This window comes from Prionailurus viverrinus, chromosome B2 (genome assembly GCF_022837055.1).
Source record: "Prionailurus viverrinus isolate Anna chromosome B2, UM_Priviv_1.0, whole genome shotgun sequence".
NCBI classification, from domain to species: domain Eukaryota; kingdom Metazoa; phylum Chordata; class Mammalia; order Carnivora; family Felidae; genus Prionailurus; species Prionailurus viverrinus.
This window is the reverse complement of record NC_062565.1, coordinates 96791366-96814750: the sequence shown is the minus strand read 5'-3', so window position 1 is coordinate 96814750 and position 23385 is coordinate 96791366. Positions and strand designations below refer to the sequence as shown.

The 23385-nt window shown below is 40.2% G+C and overlaps 1 long non-coding RNA gene and 1 pseudogene across 1 annotated transcript; one reads left to right on the top strand and one right to left on the bottom strand.

Annotated features, from left to right (window-relative positions):
• Positions 1–63: 63 nt before the first annotated feature.
• Positions 64–22712, top strand: LOC125166851 (uncharacterized). Its single transcript, XR_007152562.1, has 4 exons — positions 64–210; positions 14959–15017; positions 16558–16643; positions 20461–22712. It is a non-coding gene; the product is annotated as an uncharacterized LOC125166851 (long non-coding RNA).
• On the bottom strand, positions 3743–4132 carry LOC125166850 (peptidyl-prolyl cis-trans isomerase NIMA-interacting 4-like; annotated as a pseudogene).
• Positions 22713–23385: the final 673 nt, after the last annotated feature.

Below are 23385 nucleotides of genomic sequence, written 5' to 3'. Positions count from 1 at the left end.
CGGCGGCGCAGCGACCCCTGCTGGAGGTCGCTCTTCGGCGGACTGCGCGGAGAACAGGCCGGGCAGAGTGGAGCCGAGGAGGCAGCGCCGCGTGTTTATTTTCATGTGGCCCGAAAAGAGAGCTTATCTTAATGTAGTGTCTTTGGATTTTCTGCGGTCACAAACCCCTTTGAACATCTTTGAGAGCTATAACGTTGTCTCCAGAAAAATGTAAGTACCCGCCAGAATTTACTGATAAAGTAAGGTAAGTTCGGAACATCTTTTCAAGACTAAAGTGATTAAAAGGTAACTGGTCATAACTGTCAGGCTTACCTGTCATGCAGTAGGTGATTAGATGGAAAAAAAAAAGTCTGAAAATACTGCTTAGCCGTGGGCCTTGTAGAAACAGCTCTTTTGCGATGTAAAAAGATGAACCAGAAACTAAAGAACTTCCAAGGGACAGCCTGTTTTATATGTGGACACATTAATGTTATGGGGATACATGCTCTGTTAACTGAAAAATAGTAAGTTTTTCCCCCTTGTTTTCGGATCATCCTCCCTTCTCTTTCCCTTCCTCACCAGCTCTAGGTTTCTTACACTATAAATTCTACTGCTTCCTCACTGATTCACAGTGGCTATTTGGTTGCATTTGAGCAATAAGAAAAAGCAGTTACAATTGTGTCAAATGTTGAAATGATACAACTTCATACATCTATCAATTCAGTTTAGAATGTTGACATTTTGGGTGATATATAGTTGCATTTTCTAGTTTAAGTCATTTGTAGAAGATTACAGATAAATTGTTAAATCAGCCAGTAATAGGGGTTAATCAGTATTATTATAAACTGACAAAATTACTGTATGATTATGCATGATTATAGGAGGAGATAAAAGAATACAGTGATAATGGGTTACATAGAATCAACTTGGCCACTGGCCTTTAAAAAAGAAACATTTCAGGGGCGCCTGGGTGGCTCAGTAGGTTGAGCGTCAGACTTCAGCTCAGGTCATGATCTCACACTTTGTGAGTTCGAGTCCCGCGTCCGGCTCTGTGCTGACAGCTCAGAGACTAGAGCCCGCTTCAGATTCTGTGTCTCCCCCTCTCTCTGCCCCTCCCCTGCTCATGCTCAGTCTCTCTCTGTCTCAAAAATAAATAAAAACATTTAAAAAAAAAAAAAAGAAACATTTCATTAGATGAATCAAGTTAGTTGATTAATTAACATAAAATGTTAATTAATATAAAAAAACTGCTGTGAGATTAACAAGTAAGTAGTATGTGGGAGTTGGGAGGTACACATATTTGTGATTTGTAATTTTTTTCACAGAAACACCCAATTCTTGGGGCACCTGGCTGGCTCAGTCGGTAGGGCATGTGACTCTTGAGATCTCAAGGTGGTGAGTTCAAGCCCAGCTTTGGGTGTGGAGCCCACTTAAACAAAGAAAGAAAAAAAAAAAAGAAAAGAAAAGAAGAGAAAAGAAAAGAAGAAAGAAGAAAAGAAACATCGTATTCTTTTCCCCCCTGGGCAGGAGCTCCCTCTGTAGAGCTTTACAGGGATTGCAGTTTTCACGAGGTTAGACCATGGGGTGGATTAGGTTCCCATCGGTCAACAGTGATACACTACTTCAAATCACAAAGAAGAATTTTAATTTAGCTCCAATACTTAATCTTACATAAAGAGATGAGTAAATCAGATGGCTCCTTTGGTTGGGGCCCGTAGATGAATTTAAAGTTATTTTTTAAAGTTATTTTTTTTAATGCAGGAGGAGCAGCCTCACTCTAAACATTGTTATTATGGGCTGGATTTTCTTATAACTTCTCTTCCAATTTATTTACTGCTTATTTATTTGTTTAAGTTGAGACAAATGAGCTGGAGCAGAAAGTCGCCTTTCCACTGCCTCACCTTGCATATCCCAAACCTCAAGGTTAATCACCAAATATATTTTAAGAACAATCCATTACGTGGGGCCCCGGGGTGGCTCAGTCAGTTAAGTGTCCAACTCTTGAGTTTGGCTCAGGTTGTGATCTCATGGTGAGATGGAGCCCCGGGTTGGGTTGGGCTCTGTGCTGACAGTGCTCTCTCTCCCACTCTCTCTTCTCCCCTACCCTCAAATAAATAAATAAAACTTAAAAAAAAACTTTCTAAAAACAAAAAAAGGGAACAATCCATTACAAAGCCCCGCCCCTTCACTCTGCACCTTCTCGAGGAGCTCATTCTTTAGGCTCTGCTCTTTCCTGAATCATCAACCTTTCTCACTCTTCCAGACCATTCCTGTCTACATGCAAACAATACACACAAGCCACAAGTTCTTATCTCACATACATGAGATATATGACATTTTTTTATTTTAAAAATTAATAGATATAATGTGATACTTTTTTTCACTTCATTTTATTTTCAAGATTCATCCCATGTTTATACATACTTTTGGGCTTCTTCATACCATTCATATATAAATTATTCACAGTTTATTTGTTTCCTTCCTAAAGAACAATTAGGTTCTGTCAAACACTGCAGCCATGGGCACTTCTGGGGGTAGGGAGTATATCACTGTGTGAAAGTTTCTCTGGGGTGTTTACTTAGAATAGGAATCTCTGGGACCTAGTGTAAGTGTGTTTTTCTTCAGTCTTACTAAAAATGGCCTAGTTTACATTCACATTACTAATTTACATTTGCACAAGCTCATGAAAGCCATATTTCCCCCCATTCTTCTTAATAGTTCCTATTATCAGATTTTTAAATATTGTCAGTTGTATGGATGGAAAATACACCTTGTTTTAATTTTAAACTTTCCCTGATGGTAGTGAGATTGAGTATTTTTTTTTATATATTTGTTGACTATTCAGATTTTTCTCTTCTTTATTTTTTTATTTTTTACATTTATCTATTTTTGAGAGAGAGAGAGAGAGAGAGAGAGCACACGTGCGCTCCTTCACAAGTGGGGGAGGGGCAGAGAGAGAAGGAGATACAGAATCCAAAGCAGTCTCCAGGCTCTAAGCCATCAGCCAGAGCCTGACGCAGGGCTGGAACCCACAAACCTCAAGATCATGACCTGAGCTGAAGTCGGACGCTCAACCTACTGAGCCACCCAGGCACCCCAGATTTTTCTCTTCTTTAATTTGCCAGTTTAATCATGCTCCCAATTTGCGTTTATGATGGATGCACTTGCATTCTTATAACATAGTTTAAAAAAAAAATCACATGCACGTTTCCCTAAATAATATATTGACTTATTTTGTTCTTGAAATGTGTATAAATGATGTCATGTTATAGGTCATACCGATGATGACTGTAAGTCATCAGTACAGTTTCTGTTGATAACTCATGCTTTCACTCAAAGATAGAGTTCTAAGATTCAGTTATCTGTAGCTGGTGAGTTATAGTTCATCTATTTCTTTTACTGCTCATAATATTCCATAGTGTAGGCATACCGTAATTTATTGTTTTTTTCTTTCAGAAGAAAAATGATTTTATTTTGTCTTTTTTTTTTTTCAACGTTTATTTATTTTTGGGACAGAGAGAGACAGAGCATGAACGGGGGAGGGTCAGAGAGAGAGGGAGACACAGAATCGGAAACAGGCTCCAGGCTCTGAGCCATCAGCCCAGAGCCTGACGCGGGGCTCGAACTCACGGACCGCGAGATCGTGACCTGGCTGAAGTCGGACGCTTAACCGACTGCGCCACCCAGGCGCCCCTATTTTGTCTTTTTTTAACGATTTTATTTTTGTGCCAATATGTATACTTTTTCAGTCTTTTGTACAATTTTATTTTCTCCCTTCAATCATAATATGATATCCAAATTTTGTTTTAATCGGAGGGTCCATAAACACAGGCTTATCCAGCCCACTTTCAGGCAAGGCAAATACTGCTTCTTGAAATGGTTCCACCATGGGACCTCTGGTCATCCAACCCATGTCATCCCCCTGCTTGGCTTTATCTCAACGATACTGTGCAGCCACTTCACTGAATCTCTTTCCAGACTTTAATTTTTCCTCAGCTTCCACGATTTTGCATGTTTTTCATATAGAACATGTCTGACCTTTACTGCACTGCCACCACCTTTGGGACCCTGAGCCTTCTTGTCAGAATGGCCACTCCCAGAGGCTGCTTCCCCTCCCCACCTTTCCCGGAACCACTTTTCCTTTGGGTGGCATCTTTAAAACTTGCAGCTGACCTGCCTATGTGTATGTATGTTTGTGTGTGTGTGTGTGTGTGTATTTAATTTAACATATATATAACATATATATTATATACATTATATATATACATATATAGCTTAACATATATATGTATGTGTGTGTTTAATTTTTTTAGGTTATTTATTTATTTATTTATTTTTTTATTTTTTTAAACGTTTATTTATTTTTGAGACAGAGAGAGACAGAGCATGAGCAGGGGAGGGGCAGAGAGAGAGGGAGACACAGAATCGGAAGCAGGCTCCAGGCTCTGAGCCATCAGCTCAGAGCCCGACGCGGGGCTCGAACTCACGGACTGCGAGATCGTGACCTGAGCTGAAGTCGGACGCTTAACCGACTGAGCCACCCAGGCGCCCCAAGGTTATTTATTTTTGAGAGAGTGAGAGAGCAAGTGTGTACAAGCAGGGGAGGGGCAGAGAGAGGGAGAGAGAGAATCCCAAGCAGGCTCCGTGCTGTCAGTGCAGAGCTGGATGTGGGGCTCAGTCTCATGAACTATGAGATGATGAACTGAGCTGAAATCAAGAGCTGGATGCTTAAGTGACTGAGCCACCCAGGTGCCCTTGTTTTTGTTTTTACTATATGTATATATGCATATATAATATAGTTATATATATAGTATATATTATATCAATATAATAATTATATTTTATATAGAGTATATATAATAATTATATGGTATATGTTATTACATGTTATATTATATACTATTATATATATATATACACACATACTATATATATACATCAAAGTTTTTTACTATATTGGAAAATGTATTTATGAACTATCTTTCAAATATATTTAAGCCAAAATTTCTCAGAGGGTATCAATTAAGGAGTAAAATTACTGTAATTTTGAGTGTGCATGTGCCCAGCCTTATAAGATAAGCCAAACTATTTTCCAAAATGATTATTTGACCAAGCAGTATGTGAGACTTTCCATTTGGCTCATATTCTTGCCAGCAAGTACATCTTTACACTGTCACGCTGCTTAATTTTTACTAATCTAGTGGTGTGGAAGGGTATCTTGTGCTGTGAATCTGCATTTCTCAGATTACTCATGAAGTTGAGCATTTTTTCACTTGCTTGTTACCAATTTTTGTTTCCTCTTCGTCTGTTTTGTCCAGTTTTTTTTTAAAGGTTTTGATTTTTAAGTGATCTCTACACCCAACTTGAGGCTCAAATTTACAACCCCAAGATCAAGAGTTGTATGCTCCCCCGACTAAGCCAGACGGGCGCCCCCCAAGAACTTCTTATTCTTAATTTAACTATAAAGGAGGAAAAAAACTTCTTTCCTTTATCCTCTTATGTTCAGTAACTGGGATCTTGCAAATTAAAGTGACAAAAGACAGATTAATAGGAGAAAAAACCTAGAGTTTATGTGTGCAAAGTGCATGCACACAGTAGAACTCGGTGATGAGCAGCTCAAAGGTTAGAAATCAAGGGATCATACACCATCTTAACAAAGGGCGGTAAGTTGTAGAGAAGGAAAATGGCATTGGGCTTCTAGGGGTGGTAAATTGTAGGAAGGGAAACACATGGGGGAAACTAATGGAAGAGAAGGGTTATTTTGGTAATGTCCGTTATACAGACTTAGTCTCATGCAGTCTTGGGGTGATAAGAGTGTCTCTGACAGTTCTCTTTTTCCTGGTATGGGAGAAGAGAAGGGGAGTGCATTAATAAAGGAAAATTTATACCCTGTTTTTAGGCAGAAAGCAGGAGGGTGGAAAGCTTTGCCTGTGTCTGCTATTTCTCAGTTGCCTTCTGACCAAAATAACGCTTATGTTGAAGTGGCACATTTTGGGGTGGCATACTCTGATGAATCTATCAGTCTTATTATTAATGGTTAACACATTGTAGTTTTTGTTTAAGACATCTTTCCTGGGCCACCTGGCTGGCTCAGTTTGTGGCATGTACAACTCTTGATCTCGGGGTTGTGAGTTAAAACCCCACATTGGGCACAGAGCTTCCCCCCCAAAAAAATAATAAAAATATTTTTCAAAAAAAAAAAAAAAAAAGAAAAAGAAGTCTTTCCCAATGTTGAAAGTCATGAAGGTGTCCTCTTAAAATTTCTTCCAATGTTCTAGAGTTTTATCTTCCATATTTAAGCCTATTCCATTTGGAATTTTTTTATGTGTGGTGTCAGGGAAGAATTCAATTTCATCTTTTCTTCCCCCCATAAAGATTACCAGTTATCTAGATAGTCTTTCATCAGTGACCTGAATGACACCTCTGTCATATGTCAAGTATTTGTGTGTGTATGTGTGTGTTGGTAAGTTCTCTGTTACATTCCATTGGTCTCTCTACCAATACTACGCGATTTTTTTTTCCTTTTTCTACAATCTGAATATAATAGCTGTGTGATAAGTTTTGATATTTGGTAGAATAATTCCTCCCTTCCCCCCTGCCCTGTACTGCATCACTTACTGTTAGATTAATTAAATGAAGAGGCCATTTGGGTCTAATGCCATTGCAGCTTACATGAGCAAAACAAAATCTAAGTCTGTAAATGCCTCATGGTTATGAAATCAAAACACTAAGGACAACCAGTCACAAACAGCCAACTAGGCTTTAAGCTATACCCAATCAATTATTTCCTTACTTTGCGTCTCCATTTCCTCTACAAGTCTTTCCCTGAGCTACTGTCAATGGAGTGTTCATAACCACTTGCATTTTGGTGTTGTCTGATTCACATCAATTTTTGCTCAAATAAACTGTACACATTTTTAATATGCCTCACTTTATCTTTGAACACTACCTTATCTGACTTCTTCAATTTGAGTTAGTTTATAACTAGTCAGTATTTTTATAATCTTGAGTTTTCCATTAAAATGAACATGACAGAGGTGCTTGGGTATCTCAGTCAGTTGAGCGTCTGACTCGATTTCAGCTCAGGTCATGATCTTGGTCACAGGATTAAGCCCTGCATTGGGCTCTGCACTGGGCTCTGCACTGGGAGTAGAATCTGCTTGAGATTTTTTTTTTTTAATGTTTGTTTATTTTTGAGAGAGAGTGAGTGGGGGAAGGGGCAGAGAGAGAGGGATACAGAGGACCCAAAGCAGTCTCTGCAGTGCCGGCTGCCTGATGTGGGACTCAAATTTTTTTATGTGTGGTGTGAGGGAAGAATTCAATTTCATCTTTTTTTTTGAAAAAAAAACCTTGCAGTCCATGACCTTAGCCAAAGTTGGACCCTTAACTGTCACCCAGGTGCTGCTCCTGCTTGAGACTCTTTCTCTCTTTCCCTCTGCCTCTCCCCTGCTCACACGTACTTTCTCTCTCTAAAATAAAAATAAATAACTAAACTAAACTAAAATGAATATGACATATGTTCCCTTTTGTTTAGAGCTTCTTTAATGTTTTTCAATAATTTATCTTTTTTTTTTCTTAAGACTTTATTTTTAAGTAACCTCTGCACCCAATGTGGGACTTGAGTTTACAACCCAGAGATCAAGAGTCACATACTCTACCAACTGAGCCAGCCAGATGCCCCTCAGATACCATTTCTGCATGTATTGGGAAGATCACACGGTTTTTCTCCTTTAATATGTTAATGTGATAAACTCTGTGCATGGATTTTCTTTCTTCCTTTCTTTTTTTTTTTTTTTAATGTTTAGTCATTTTTGAGAGAGAGAGAGAGAGAGCGCGCACAAGTGGGGTAGGGGCAGAGAGAGAGGGAGACACAGAATCTGAAGTGGGCTCCAGGCTCCAAGCTGCTAGCACAGAGCCCGATGTGGGGCTTTAACTCATGAATTGTGAGATCGTGACCTGACCCAAAGTTGGACGCTCAACCAACTGAGCCACCCAGGAGCCCCTGGATTTTCTAATATTAAACCTAATAATAAACCATTCTTGTATAAACCCAACTTGGTCATTAAAAAAAAATTCCCTTATGAAATATTTATTTATTTATTTATTTATTTATTTATTTATTTATTTTTAAAGTTTCTTGGGGTGCCTGGGGTGCTCAGTCAATGGAGCAAGTGACTCTTGACCTCAGGGTTGTCAGTTCACGTCCCACATTGGGTGTGGAGATTACTTAAAAATCTTTTTAAAAAATAATAAAAATAAATAAACTGGGGTTCTTGCAAACAACATAATTGAGTTGTATATTTTGGTCCACTCTTGACACTCTTATGAATTTTGTTTGCTAATATTTTGCTTAGTATTTTTGTGTCTATGTTTATGGGCAAGATTAGTCTCTTATTTTTCCTTTCTTATACTGTCCTTGTATAGCTTTAGAGTCTCAAATATATCAGCTGCATTAAGTGGGTAAGAGAATGTTGCCTCTCTTTTTATAACTGGAAGAATTTGTATAAGATTGGAATAACTTTGGTTCTTTAAAGTCTGGAAGATTATATCTGTATATCTTGGCTTGTGTGTGTGAAGATATTTTAATCTACTGATTAAATTATTTTTTAAAAATAGGACTGCGCAAACATTTTATTTCTTCTTAAATTAGTTTTAAGTTAAATTTTCCATGAATTATTTCATTATATGTTTCCTAATTAAATGGCATACAATTGCTTATAATATTTTATCTTGTAAAATGTTACTTATTTACATCTATCTTCTTTATTTTTTTCTTTTCCTTAATCCATCTTTTCAGAGGTTGTCAATTCTAATAGTGTTTTTAAATACCCAACTTTTGGCTTTTAAGAAGTTCCTTTGATTATATTTGTGTTTTCTAGTTAATTGATTTATTTTTTCTTTATCACTTCCTTCCTTTTACTTTCTTTGTGTTTACTTTGTTGTCTTTTTGTTTCTTTTCTTACTTTGTTATTGTTGTTGTTTTTGTATTTTTTCTAATTTCTTTAGCTAGATGCTTAGGTCAACAACTTTTAGCTTCTCTTGTTTTCTCATACAAGCATTTAAAGATATACATTTTCCTCTAAGGATTGGCTTAACTGTATCCCACAAGTATTTTCAATTTTAGCATTCTTTGGACCACAGTTGGGATTACCGGTCTAGATTGATTTATGGAGGATAAATTCAATGTGTTGAACCCTTACTAAATATCTAAATATAGACCCCATATGGTAAGAATACTGCTGGCTTCTTTCCTTCTGCCTATAACATCAAGTACATGTATTGCATATTTTAGTTATGACTTATTCCCTCAAAGTTGCACAAACCTAATAATTTTCCCCTTTGAAAGGATCTTAGAGCCAATAGGGATGAAAGTGGCAATAACATGCAAGGAAGCAAGTCATAGAGAACATGAAACTGGAGAGAAATACTCTCAGCCCACCACAAATACACTTAAGTACCAAGATTATATTGGGGGACATGGCAGTTTTTTAAATAAACGTGTTTCGTATTTGTTCTCTACTCTAACCTGAAGGACAAACCAAAAATTATAGCTTACTAGTAAGTAAAATGAAAAGGACAAGTTCTTCGGCCAAGAGTACCCTCAGTTCTTTGAACATGTGTTTTGGAATAACAGGGGCAGCTATTCATGTTTTGTGTAATTATGTTCAAGCTCTGAATCTATAATTTGTTCTAATTTTCTATGAGCACTCCCTTGCCACCATTTAAAAAAAAATTTTTTTTTTCAATGTTTATTTATTTTTGGGACAGAGAGAGACAGAGCATGAACGGGGGAGGGGCAGAGAGAGAGGGAGACACAGAATCGGAAACAGGCTCCAGGCTCTGAGCCATCAGCCCAGAGCCTGATGTGGGGCTCGAACTCACGGACCGCGAGATCGTGACCTGGCTGAAGTCGGACGCTTAACCGACTGCGCCACCCAGGCGCCCCGCCACCATTTTTTAAAAAAGTTAATTTGAGAGGAAGAAAGAGAGAGGGCATGAGTGGGGGGAGGAGAGGGGCAGAGAGTGAGAGAGAGAGAGAATTCCAAGCAGGTTCCGCACTGTCAGCACAGAGCCCAATGCGGGCCTTGGTCCCATGAACCATGAGATCATGACCTGAGCCAAAATCAAGAGTCAGACGCTCAACTGACTAAGTCACCCAGGTGCCCCTCCCTTGCCACCACTTATTCTCTGCTATCCCACAATTCCTAAGATCTGTATTAGATGCATATTATACGGGTAACTACAAACCTTTAGAGAATTTTCTGTTATTGTTACAATGACCAGGAAAAATGAAAGAGGATTGTATTGACTTATAGATCATATGTATTTATTTAATCTTAAAAAAATCACGTATTTTTAAGAATTTTATTTTATTTTATTTTTTTATTTAAAAAAAAAATTTTTTTAACGTTTTATTTATTTTTGAGACAGAGAGAGACAGAGCATGAACGGGGGAGGGGCAGAGAGAGAGGGAGACACAGAATCGGAAGCAGGCTCCAGGCTCCGAGCCATCAGCCCAGAGCCCGACACGGGGCTCGAACTCACGGACTGCGAGATCATGACCTGAGCTGAAGTCGGACGCTTAACCGACTGAGCCACCCAGGCGCCCCAAGAATTTTGTTTTAAAATAAAAATTGTATCTAAAGTGTACAACACACAAAAATAAAGCATACAGCATGGAGATGCAATATACCCAATGAAATGATGACTACAGTCAAGCTAATTCACACATCATCTCGTCACATGGTTACTATTTCTGTGTGTGTGAGGACAGCACCTTTTGCAGTAAATTCCCATTATTCAATACAGTATTATTAATTATGGTCATCATGCTGTACATTAGCTCTCTAGACTTATTCATTATACATAACTGCAACTTTGTTCTGAATATCTCCCCATTTCCCCACCTTCCTGCTCCTGGTAACCACTGTTATACTCTGCTTCTGTGCTATATGTTTGACTTTTTTATATTCCTATATAAGTGAGATTGTACACTTTTCCTTCTCTGTTTGGCTTATCTCATTTAGTATAGTGTTGCACATGGCAGATATTATCATGTGTATTTATATTAGGTTAAACCATATGAGGTTGCTGATATTTGATCATTTTTAACCTACAAAGATAGCAATTTCTTTTTTTTTAAATTTTTTAATTTTTAAAATTTTTTTTTTTTTTTTTTTGAGAGAGAGACATAAGCTGAGAAGGGTCAGAGAGAGAGGGAGACACAGAATCCAAAGCAAGCTCCAGGCTCCAAGCTGTCAGCACAGAGTGTAACATGGGGCTCGAACCCACGGACCGCGAGATCATGACCCGACCCAAAGTCAGACAGTTAACTGACTGAGCCACCTAGATGCCCCTTAACCTACAAAGACAGCAATTTCATATGGCTCAATCCTGTATAATTAGAGCTTGAATAGAAGCAGATCTTATGGCATGGTCATAAAAGTTCCTTTTTCTACTAAGGGACAAAAAAAAAAAAAAAATTGGAGAAAATTAAAGAGCCACCATAAGTAATTGTGTCATATGTTAGTAACCGTAACATTGAATGCTACTAACTAACTTAATGTTGAACTCTTGAGAAGCCATTCAAGTCTGACTGTGAAAAAAGCCTTTTCTTTGCTTTCAGTCTAAAGGGGAAGATCAGTGGTGTTTCCAATGCTTTGGCACACTAGTAAATGGGCTTTGTTTCCTTTTTAAAAAGTTTTTAAAATTTTTTTAATGCTTACTTATTTTTGAGAGTGAGCGAGCAGGGGAAGAGCAGAAAGAGAGGGAGACAGAGGATCTAAAGCAGGCTCTGTGCTGTCAGTGAAGAGCCCAGTGCAAGTCTTGAACTCCTAAACCGCAAGATCGTGACCTGAGCCGAAGCTGGAGGCTTAATCTACTGAGCCATCCAGGAGCTCTGCTTTGTTTCTTTTTTTTTAACAGCTGAGGGAAAATGACTGAAAAGGGGAGTCAGAAGCAAAGCTGAAAGAATAATTATTACAAAGAGCCAAGCTAAATTCACTAATTCACTGTCAGGCAGTTTTCACTGTCATACAAAGAAATAAGGCTATTGCTGTTTGAAGAATTTCAAACTCAGATGTTCCAGAGTGCATGCGGTTAATGCCATGTGTCCCCCAGAACAGTTTTGTTTTTGAGCTGCTGTAGTCTTGTTCTCTGGCATCACGTGGTCCCAGCATCTGCTCTGCCTTCCCTTTGGGTATCACACTAAGACACACCTTCTTAGAAATTATGGATCTGAGTTTTTCACAGTGAGGAAATGCTATCCCTATCTTCCCTTTACTTAATGCTTGAGTCTCTCTCTCTCTTTTTTTTTTTTTTTAACTCTGAAAAGCAGGAGGATCCAGAGCTTTGCATGTTGGTCAGTGAATGGGGTATACTCTGATAATGTGAGAACAAAGTCAGAAAATGGGATCCAGTGAAACAGGTGATGGTAATTACCAACGTAACATGCACAAGATTGGCCATTGGTGGAAACAAATCAGAAATGACACGGCCTTGGATTCAAATCTTGGCTCTACGACTTATTAGCAGGGTGACTTTGGCCATGTCATTTAACCCCATGCCTCAGTTTCCATAGCTGTAAAATGGGAATAACAGTATATCTATCTAATGGGTCTCCTGGGTGGCTCAGTCGGTTGAACATCTGACTTTGGCTCAGGTCATGATCTCACGGTTCGTGGGTTCGAACGCCACCTTGGGCTCTGTGCTGGCAGCTCAGACCCTGGAGCCTGCTTCGGATTCTGTGTCTCCTTCTCTCTCTGCCTTTCCCTCACTCATGCTCTGTCTTTCAAAAATAAATCAATGTTAAAAAAAAGTTTTTAAAAAGTATAAATACCTTAAAGGATGTTGAGGATTAAATGAATTAATATATGTAAAGTATTTAGGACAGTGCATGACATGTGGTAAGTAATATGTAAATGTTAACAAAAAAAGAAAAAGAAAGAAAGAGAAGAAAGAAAAAGAAAATATGAGCTCTGGATTTTTGCTCACGGACAGGGTATCTCTCTGACACCCTTCAGTAAACTGGACAGTTTAGCCATCCTTCCCTAAGCCTTCCGTCCTGCACGAGGCCACGGCAGACCTTTGTCAAAATCCCTTACACATTTATGAATTTTCTTCTTTTTTTGACAAGAGATGGTGGGAAAACAAGTGTTCTGCGGGAGGGCTCCGATCCTCTGAGGAGAAAGCAGTCCCTCTGTGCCAAGTGTGCTCTTGGCCAGCATGCTCTGCAGCCAAGGGTGCTGGCCACGTAACTGGAATCACCTGAAAGATCTTCCAGACGTTCCCACTGGACCGTGCTACCAGCAGCAGCCACCGTGCATCCAGTCTGCATCGCTGCACATTGGTCTGGGCGGAAGTGGAGGCTGGCGGGAGGACGATGGGGAAACATACAACTGAGCCCCCTGTCTGTAAGCACACACACTTACACAGCTTTTCATTTTGAGGAGCTGACTAGAACTCTGTAAGGAACTACAAGAAAAATAGCTAAGGGCTGAAGCAGTGACTTGGAGCAGTGGTTTTTCAAAGTGTGATAGCGGGATCATTATCTGCACTGGCATCACTAGGGAATCTGTTGTAACAAGCCTTCCTGGTGATTGTGATACTCAAGTTTGAGAAGCCCAGGCCTAGAGCTACAGTAGCTGTGCCCCTCCCCCCGTTCTCCGTCTCTATTTCTCTCCATCCTCATGGTGTCACTGTCTTGGTCATTGTCCCCCTTACCACACACCCAACATCCCTTTTAAGAAAAAAGGGACTGATTAGATCTTTCCAAGCTATTATGCCTATGAGCCCTCAGAGAACCAGGAGAGGGGGTTTGGCGTTTTCTCTCCTTGGAGATGAGAGGTTGCAAAACCGCTTTCTTTCTGCAGGTGAAAATTAGATAATCAGGCTTCATTTAGAAGCCCAGCAGGCTTTATAAGCCTCATTCTCTCCAGGCACAAAAAAGCCTAAGGGAAAGAAGGTGAGTGGTTTATCCCTGATGAAGGAGGCTAGCCCAGATTGCCCCAACTAAAGAACTGAAAGGGCTTGAAGATGCATTGCTTTGAACCAGTGAGACCTTTTTCCATTCTTCTATAAGATTTAGCACCTAGGATTTCCCCCAGAGACCTTGGGTGTGATCCTTTGACACATAGTTTGACGTGAAGCTATCATCTATAATTCTGTGGAGGAAACCCGTGGAACCCACGGGCACGGGCGCCCAAGCATCTGTCTGGCCTCCCACTTTGGGGAGGGCAAAGGGGTGTTCCCTTCAGCTGCCCCTCCAGAGGGCTTGCTGTGGCAAAAAAAGGGCTGAGCCCAGATGTGTGCATTCCTGGAGCTTTGAGCTGTTGGTCTTCTCTAGTTCTCCCGATGAGTTGATAGATGAATGAAATGAGATACAGAATGGTTAAGGAAGGTTCTTGATTACCCAGTTTGCCAGTGGCTGAATTTTTGTTTTTTATACAGGAAAATTATAATAAGGTAGAACTTTCCTACTATCTTGTGGGTTAATGATGTCCAACATAGTAGCTACCAGCCACATGTAGTTATCTTAAGTTAATTAAAATTTAAGAATTCAGTTCGGCGGGGGGGGGGGGGGGGGGGGGTTAACCTGGTTGAGCGTCTGACTTCGGCTCAGGTCATGATCTCGAGTTTTGTGAGTTTGAGCCCCATGTCGGGCTCGCTGCTGTCACACAGTCCGAGCAGAGCCCTCTTTGGATCCTCTGTCCCTCGCTCTCTCTGCCCTTCCCTTGCTTGTGCTCTCTCACAAGATAAATAAAACAAAATTCAGTTTTTTATTTGCACTTAGCCACTTTTTAAGGGCTCAGTAGCTGCATGTGGCTAGTAGCTACCCTATCAGAAAGTGCCATACAGAATATTTCCATCACTGCAGAATGTTCTATTGGATGCACTGGTCTAAAGTGATTGTTGTTGTAAATTGATATATGTCCTACATAAGTCGTTTGAATCATTCGCTTGTTTCCTTTGTCTCAAAAGATATCGCCAAGAAAAAGAGGGTAAGGCTCCGACCTTCAGCAGACTGAGCTAACACAAAAGTAAGATACACTGAGGTATTTCAGTTAGTTGCTTACCTGTCTGTCGTTTACATGTCATTGTTTGGTATATATATACCTGTGTATATTTGTCCACTCAATTATTCTTTCAGTTGGTGTGCCTTTATTACATCACTACCATATTTTGGACATAGCATAGGTACTAGCATATTGCCTTGCCCGTAAGAAGCTGCTGTCCAGAAGAGACAGACGAAAGAACAGATCATTGTAATACAACATGGTATGTTTTAATATGTATAATGATATGAAGAGCTTTAAAGAAGCAAAAAGAGGAAATAAACTCGTTGGGCCTGGCAGAATTAGATAAGAATTCTCAGAGTGGATGATATTTGAGCTGAGGCTTGAAGCATGGGTAGGAGTTTGCCAGTGGACTGAGGCGCCCAGCTACAGGAAAGCATATGCAAAGGCACAGAGGCATGAAATGGCTGCTGTGCTGGGGACAGTGAGAAATGCAATATGCTGGGGTGGGGTGGGGGGTGGGGGGGGAGTAATTAGGGCCAGGTGGGCACAGGTGGTACCTGCCTTTCTAACAAGTTGGAACTTTGTCCTCTAGGCATGAGCACTTATTTTAAGTAGTCCCCTTCGTCCAGCTTTAATGTAGTAAATCCTAATAAAGAGGCTGGTGGGTGGGGGCACCTGGCTGGCTCAGTCAGTAGAGCATGAAGATTCTTGATCTCAGGGTTGTGAGCTTGAGCCCCACATTGGATGTAGAGTTTTCTTAAAAAAAAAAAAAAAAAAGCCTAGGTGCCTGGGTGGCTCAGTCAGTTAAGCCACTGACTCTTGATTTCGGCTCAGGTCATGATTTTGTGGTCATGAGATCGAGCCCTGTGTCAGGCTCTGCACTGAGTGTGGAGCCTGCTTGGGATTCTCTCTTTCTCTCTCTGCCAACTCCCCACTCATTCTGTCTTTCTCCCTCTCTCTCTAAATAAACATTTTTTGAAAAGGGCTGACAGCTCATGTAGTTGAAGGTATCAAGGTACATTATGTGCTTCACACTGGGCTTAGCACATGGTGAGTACTCAACACGTCTTCACTCCTGCCCCTTCCCGCACACGTTTGCACCTGTTTTCTCTTAACAAGCAGCTGCTTCTTACCTGCCCTTCCACAGTGCTTCTAAGTCCCTGGAAGTGAATGATTTCTCATTTCCCTGGATGTTAAGTCTAACAAAATCTCATCCTCCTATCTATTATGGGCTCATTGATATGGTCCTTTCGACAACAGTTAAAATGTCTGCTTCAATTTATCTGCTTTCTTTCTCCTGCTAAATTTTTCTCTTTCCATTATGATATATGACCTTTCTGCATATAACTTTACAAAAAATGTCTTTGGTCTATCTATTACTGCCCCTGACATCCTATCATAAGACAGTGTTATAAATGGAGAACTTTCAGGAAGAGCTTCATTTTTAAAAGGGCATCTCTTATATTTGAATGACTGCAGGGGTTTCATTGCGAGTAAATGTGCCAGGCAGATACTGCTCTTAATTTTGATGTATTAATAACAGGCACCTAATTCATCCTAGGTCACTGTCATGCAGGGCAAGCATACAAATGGAGGCACATTCCAAGCGTCTAAGTATTTAAAAACTATAAATCAAACTAACAACTGGTAAGTAAAATTTGCTTTATCTTTCTACATTGATAAATAAACCCTCATAATGACAAAAAAAATAAAACATGTTTCAAGCAATAGCTTTTATGTGACAGAAAGTTGGTGAAATACAATTAAATCTAATGATGATTGCACATATCTGAATGTCCTTTTGATGAGCTACTGATTTTTGTGGTAAGACCAAAAGAGACATACATAATTCATAAATGTTTCTGTAGATCTTTTTCTTTTACTTCAGCAAAATCACTATGTTATCAAGATTTTTGGCAATGATCTAAGGGATTAAGAAAATGAGGGGTGCCTGGGTGGCTCAGTTGTTTAAACATCCCACTCTTGATTTCAGCTCAGGTCACGAACAGCACAGTTTGTGAGTTCGAGCCCCACGTGGGGCTCTGCGCTGACAGAGTGGAGCCTGCTGGGGATTCTCTCTGTCCCTCTCCCTCTGCCCCTCCCCTGCTCATGCTCTCTCTCTTTCAAAATAATTAAAAATAATTTTTTTAATGTTTATTTATTTTTAAGAGAGGGAGAGAGAGACAGTGTGAGCAGGGGAGGGGCAGAGAGAGAGGGAGACACAGAATCCCAAGCAGGCTCCAAGCTCTAATCTGTCAGCACAGAGCCTGACACAGGGCTCGAACTCACGAACTGTGAGATCATGACTTGAGCTGAAGTCGGACATCTAACCAACTGAGCCACCCAGGTGCCCCTGCCTCTCACTCAAAATTAGTAAGTAAACGTTTAAAAAAAGGAAATATAATTGTGTTCAAATACCATTTGAATATGCTTACATTCAAGTGTTTATTAAAATAGATATAAACAATAGAAAAATTAAGTGACTTTTATCTACTAAAAAGTAAACAGCAAATTATTAACAAATACCAACATTTTAATGAAAAATCTTTAAATACAGATGACATTTTAAATTTATTTTTTTGAAAATTTAAATGCTATTGAATAGTTTAGTAAAAACAAAGCACTTTAAACTCTTGTGTTTGGTGTCCAGTGTAAGGAAATGCTCCATGCCTGTTAGAGCAAATTCACGAGTATGCAAATTTATATTTAATATTGCAAGATGTTCCTTAGTAGTTATGGGCAATTGTGTTGAATACCACCCCAAGTCATGAGAACCTCCAGAACCACAAAGTAGAACACGAAGATGAAACAAGAAAATGGACCTTTAGCCTCCTGGGAGATTATGATCTGTCATGCAAGAACCTAGCGCACTCACAGTATCTCAGGAAAGGTTGACAAGTTAAGTTGTTTTTTTTCTCTCCCACCTGTTTGCGCCATTCATAGCCTTCCCACAACCCAAAGCAACGTCTGTCTTTGACTTTGGCAGTGGCACAACCCACTAGCCATCCTGGCATTTGTACGCAGGTGCCTTTGTCTCAAGAGCAAAGGACAAGAGAGGTTGGAGAAGCATTTCCCTGGGGCCTGATCAGAGTAGGTACGCAGGTGCTAAGTAACGCCCAGGCCAGGAACCCTGCTGACCTGGGTCTAAGGGCAGGCCTGAATATGTCTACACTCTGTGTCTTGGTCCATTTGGGTTGTTACGACAATATCACAGACTGCGGTTTATAAACAAATTTGTTTTTCGTAGTTTTGGAGGTTGGGAAGTTCAGAGTCAAAGCAACTGCAGACACTAGACATGTAGTGTCTAATGAGGACGCTTCCTAATATATAGATAGCCCTCCTGCTGCGTCCTCATGTGGTAGAAGGGGTGAGGGAGCTCTGTGGAGTCTCTTTCATGAGGAAACTAATCCCCCATCTGATCACCTCCCAAAGGCCCTATCTCCAAATACCATCAAATTAGGGATTACGTTTCAGTTTATGGAAGAATGACAGAATATTCCACTCCAACATAGGCCTCTTGGGCATAAAGATTATTTTGAGGTGATTATTTTAAGAAACAGCAGATACAGGAGAAGCTCTGAAAATGGAGTAGAAATTAGGCTTTTGTAAGGGAAATGGACATTTATACAGGAAATCCCAGTTGTAAGGGTGTCTCCCTCTCTGTACGAGGAAGAGAAGGTTGTCTCTAAATCACAAGACTCTTGCCAGTGGAGAAGGTGCCTACCCATAATTGGTCTCCCTGACACCCCCTTTTTTTTTTTTTTTTTTTTTTTTAAATAGCTGAAGATACCATTTAAACCTGAATTCTAAGCCACCTCCTTGAGTGTTACTGATTTTTCTCTGGGTGTCTCCCATGTGTACATGAAGTATACATGTTAAAAAAACTTTTTTTTTTTTGTTTTTCTCTTGTTAATCTGTATTTTGTTCCAAGGGCCCTAGCCAAGAATTTATGACAATAGAGGAAAAAGATATTTTCCCTCTTCTACAATAGGAATTTTGGAGGAGACACAGCCTATAACCCTCTGGGTCTGGAATTTTATTTATTACAAACCTATTACCTCAGATTTAGGTGATAAATGAGACCTTGGCCTCTTAGAATTGTTTGTAACGGATGAGTGTGTAGGGGAGAATGATGGTGTCACAACATCATGATACTCTGTATTACACATATTTTAAAATGATGTTACTCTTTCTACTACAAGAATTTAATGAACGAGGACGTTTTTGTAAGTACACTGCCCTTCCCACTACCTACCTGACACATAAAATCAAATTAGGCACTATCATTTCTCCACCCTGGTTCCAATATATATTTTATGAATCTTATATTTCATCTGAGCATGAGTCACTGATATAGATTTAGGGCATGATTTTTGTACTACCAGTTATGGTCACCGGGGAAACCATGACTTGGAAGCTTCTTGGTTCCATTTCAGCAGGAGTGGGGATGTCTCTATAGTCTTGCTGTGAGATGCGGGGGGGGCGGTTTGAGGGGGTACCTTGGACTGCCTGAGGCACACTAACAGAAAAGTACCTCCCATCCCAGAGTCAAGGTGTTTTTTTTTGGATCTGAAAGGGGAAAATAGCCGATTAATTCATGCCTATATATACGATTATGTACATTGAGAAGATTAAACCACATGTTTGAAATTCACAGGGTCCATGTATTGCTTGCCTTTGATGTCCCGGGCTTCTGTTCTGCAGAGTGCCTCCAGCCCCTGGTGGGGCTGACTAGCCCATGACCCAGCACCTAACATTTAACATTTGCTATTTGATAGGTTGAGTTGAAAATGAAAGGGTAATATTCAGAGAGAAACTTCGAGGAGGCAGATGGGACTGGAAATTTTAGCAAAACGCCGGGACAGGTTTGGGGCTGCCCTTAGGTGACAAAGGGGAAGGCACGAGAACAGATGCATGAACATATCATGTGAACGACTAAAGCACATGCATATTTGCATATATAATTTATGTTTGAACTGAGTGCTATGTAGGACAGAGAGAGTGGGGAGGAGCTGAGTGAGCCCATTGGCCTGAATGTGGAAAGCCCGGGCTTTAGTGAAGAAATTGTCTATCTGCAGACTACTCTTTGGACTGCAGCTCACACTCAGGGGTGTTACAAAATAAACGAAGGCACATTAAAATTATGAAGCATTTAGTTGAGCAAACATCCATTCCAAATGAGCAACACTAAACCGGAAGTGATAAGAGCTCCACTGATAGGAGCTAGGGGCAAGACTTTTATAGAACAGGTGCGGAAGCAAGGAAATTATTTGATTGGCTATTATAGCTTAAGCAGTTGCCTCATTTGGGAAAGATCAGTTGGCTGTTTGTGATTGGTTGCCTTTAGATTTCAATTTCATAACCTTGAGGCATTTAATAGGCTTACGTTTTGGTTTGCTTGTGGTAGGCTGCCAAGGCATTAAAGCCACCTCAGTTTAATGGACTCCTTTAATTAATTTAACAGGGAATGGATCCTCTTCATGCAGCGGTCAAGTGAGAAACTGGAGAGTTTCTTGGAAAATACTCCCATCTTCCACCTTCCTTTGAGCCTCCTGCTCTGGTAAAATGTCATGCAAGGAAAGGACAGGGTCTTTGTTTTGACTGGCTAAAGTGGTCTCCTGCTAGGAGCTGAGGGCAAGAATATAAGATTACTTACCAAGATATCTTCCTGGGAGCCCTCTGGTATTATGATCACCTAACCCTTCTGTAAATTGCCTTTAATTCTCTCTGCCAATAGGACTTTCCCAATAAGCCAGGGCAAGTATGAAGGATAAAGTTGTAAAAACAAATGCAAAACCTATTTTCTAGCCTCTACTTGCTTTGAGGATCCAGATTTACTTTTTCTTTTATTTTTTTCTTTTGTTTTTAATTTTCCTTATTATTCTTTCTTACAAACCCTGTGTCCAGGGCTGACTTTCAATAGATCACAGCGAGGGAGCTGCTCTGCTATGTAGGAAACCCCTTCTGCCCAGAAGCAGGTCTTCTATGCATGGTTTAGCACCAGGCTCCCCACAAACCCCCTGTTGCCTGGCAGGTGAGGGGGTGGCCCCCTTCCAGCTGCTCCCCTTTCCCGGGTGGAGGGGCTCTCTGCATTGATCGCGATGGGGCACACCCGGGAGGGACGGCTGGGCACCCGCTATCCCTGGCCAACACAAGTCCCCCAGCGCTGCGGGTTATCAATTCTGCTTGGGCCGGATTCTGACTTAGAGGCGTGGAATCACAATCCCACAGATGGTAGCTTTGCCCCAGATGATCTAGATTTAAATGATAGTAATAAATTCCTTACCTATTGAAAACAATAACAAAATATTTTTAACCTTCTCTATCTTTGTGCTTCCAATCCTTTTGAGTTTGAATTCTCTATACAAACTCATGATTGCTTACACCAGTGTCTGAGTACCCTGTAATTCTTATATCTCTGGGTGTAGTTGTTACAGAAAAGTGATGTCCACCCCCACACCCCCCCCCCCAAAAAAAAAGAAAGAAAAGCGATGTCCAATATGGTGGCCACTAGTAAGCGGCTACTGAGAACTTGAAATGTGACTGATCTGACTTGAGATGTATTCTAAGTGTGAAATACACAGTGCATCTCAAAAATATAGTACGTGTGGTAGATTCTAAGATAGCTCTCAATAACCCTTGCTTCACACCTGTATGGAATCCCCTCTTCTTTGAATGTGGGAAGGGCCTGTATCTTCCTTCTAACAGAATATGGCAAAAGTGATGGGATGTCACTTCCACAATTATGTTACATAGATTGCAATTTCCATCTTGCTAGCAGACTATTTCTGTTAACTCTCCTTTGCTGGCTCTGGTGAAGTAACCCCCCCTTTGGAGAGACCTGTCTGGCGAGGAACTCAGGAAAACCTCCAGCTGGCAGCCAGCAGCAAGATGAGCCCCTGAGTCTGGTAGCCCACAAGGAACTAAATCCTGCCAATAATTGTGTGAGCCCGGAAGTGGATACATCCCCATTCAAGCCTCACATGAGACCCCAGTCCTGGCTGACATCTGGATTGCAGTGTCATAAGAGATCTTAAAGCAGAGGACCCACTAAGTTAGGCACAGATTTTCTGACCTACAGAAATTATGAGATAATGTGTTCTGGTAAACTGCTAAGTTTGTAGTAATTTATTGTACTACAGTAGATAACTAATACAGAACCAAAAAGAAGAATGTCAACTATCTCATTGTTAATTGTTTAACATTGATTACAGGTTGAAATGAGAGTGTTTTGGAATATATTGGGCCAAATAGAATATTTTACCAAAATTTTACCTTTTTTTTTTTTTTTTTTTACTTTTTTAATGTGGTACTAGAAAATCTAAATACGTGGCTTGCATTATATTTACACTGGACGGCACTGGCATAGAACTCCAAGGAGACAAGAACTTCCTGTAGTTTATGCAGCCCAGCATCCTGGAGGGAGTTGGTTGTTACATCCTTAGCATCACCCTGTCACTTCCTGGGGCATGCTACTGAAACAGAAAATAGTCTGTCACTTCTGGAAAAGATTGATTCACCCTTTTTGAAGATGGGGGAAGCTGTTGTATAATTTTTGCCCAGAGGTGAAATCTGCTTAGTTTTCTTACTTTTGGATGCTGCCTTCAGGGTTTAATTTGTTTCAAATTAAGAGCAGGTGGCAGATGCAATTAAAGGGAAGAAAACAATTGCAAATTAAGCACGATTTTTAAAACTTATTTGCAATGGCAGCAACACATTCAGGGAATAAATGCTAATTATTTTGAATTATTTGTTTACTCATTGTGTCATATGTGTGCCATTTACTGATTAATGCTTTACTACTTATGCCACATCCTTTATTGCTAATTCATAAAGCTAAAATGTGGGGTCCCTAGCTGGCTCAGTCAGATCATGTGACTCTTGATCTCAGGATCATGAGTTCAAGCCCTACCTTGGACATGGAGCCTACTTTAAACAAACAAACAAACAAACAAACAACAAGGGCGCCTCGGTGGCTCAGTCAGTTAGGCTTCCGACTTTGGCTTAGGTCATGATGTGCTGACAGCTCAGAGCCTAGAGCCTGCTTTGGATTCTGTGTCTCCCTCTTTCTCTGCCCCTCCCCTGCTCACACTCAGTGTTTCTCTCTCACTCAAAAATAAACATTAAAAAAAAAAAAAGAAAAAGAAAAAGCAGCTAAAATGCTATGACTAGTGAGTCTGATATACCCCCTCTGGAGGGTCTGATTTCCTCCAGGCCTGTGTGCCCACTCCCCAGGAAATTGCTGCTGTCCAGAGCTATTGATGTGAATGTAGGTTTTTATAACCCTCCAGTGTTGGAAGATAAAATATGTAGGTTGCTGAGAATAGCTAGGAGGTAACCAAGACATTACATAGAGTAACTAATTGTTGTAACTTTAAACTTAATATAT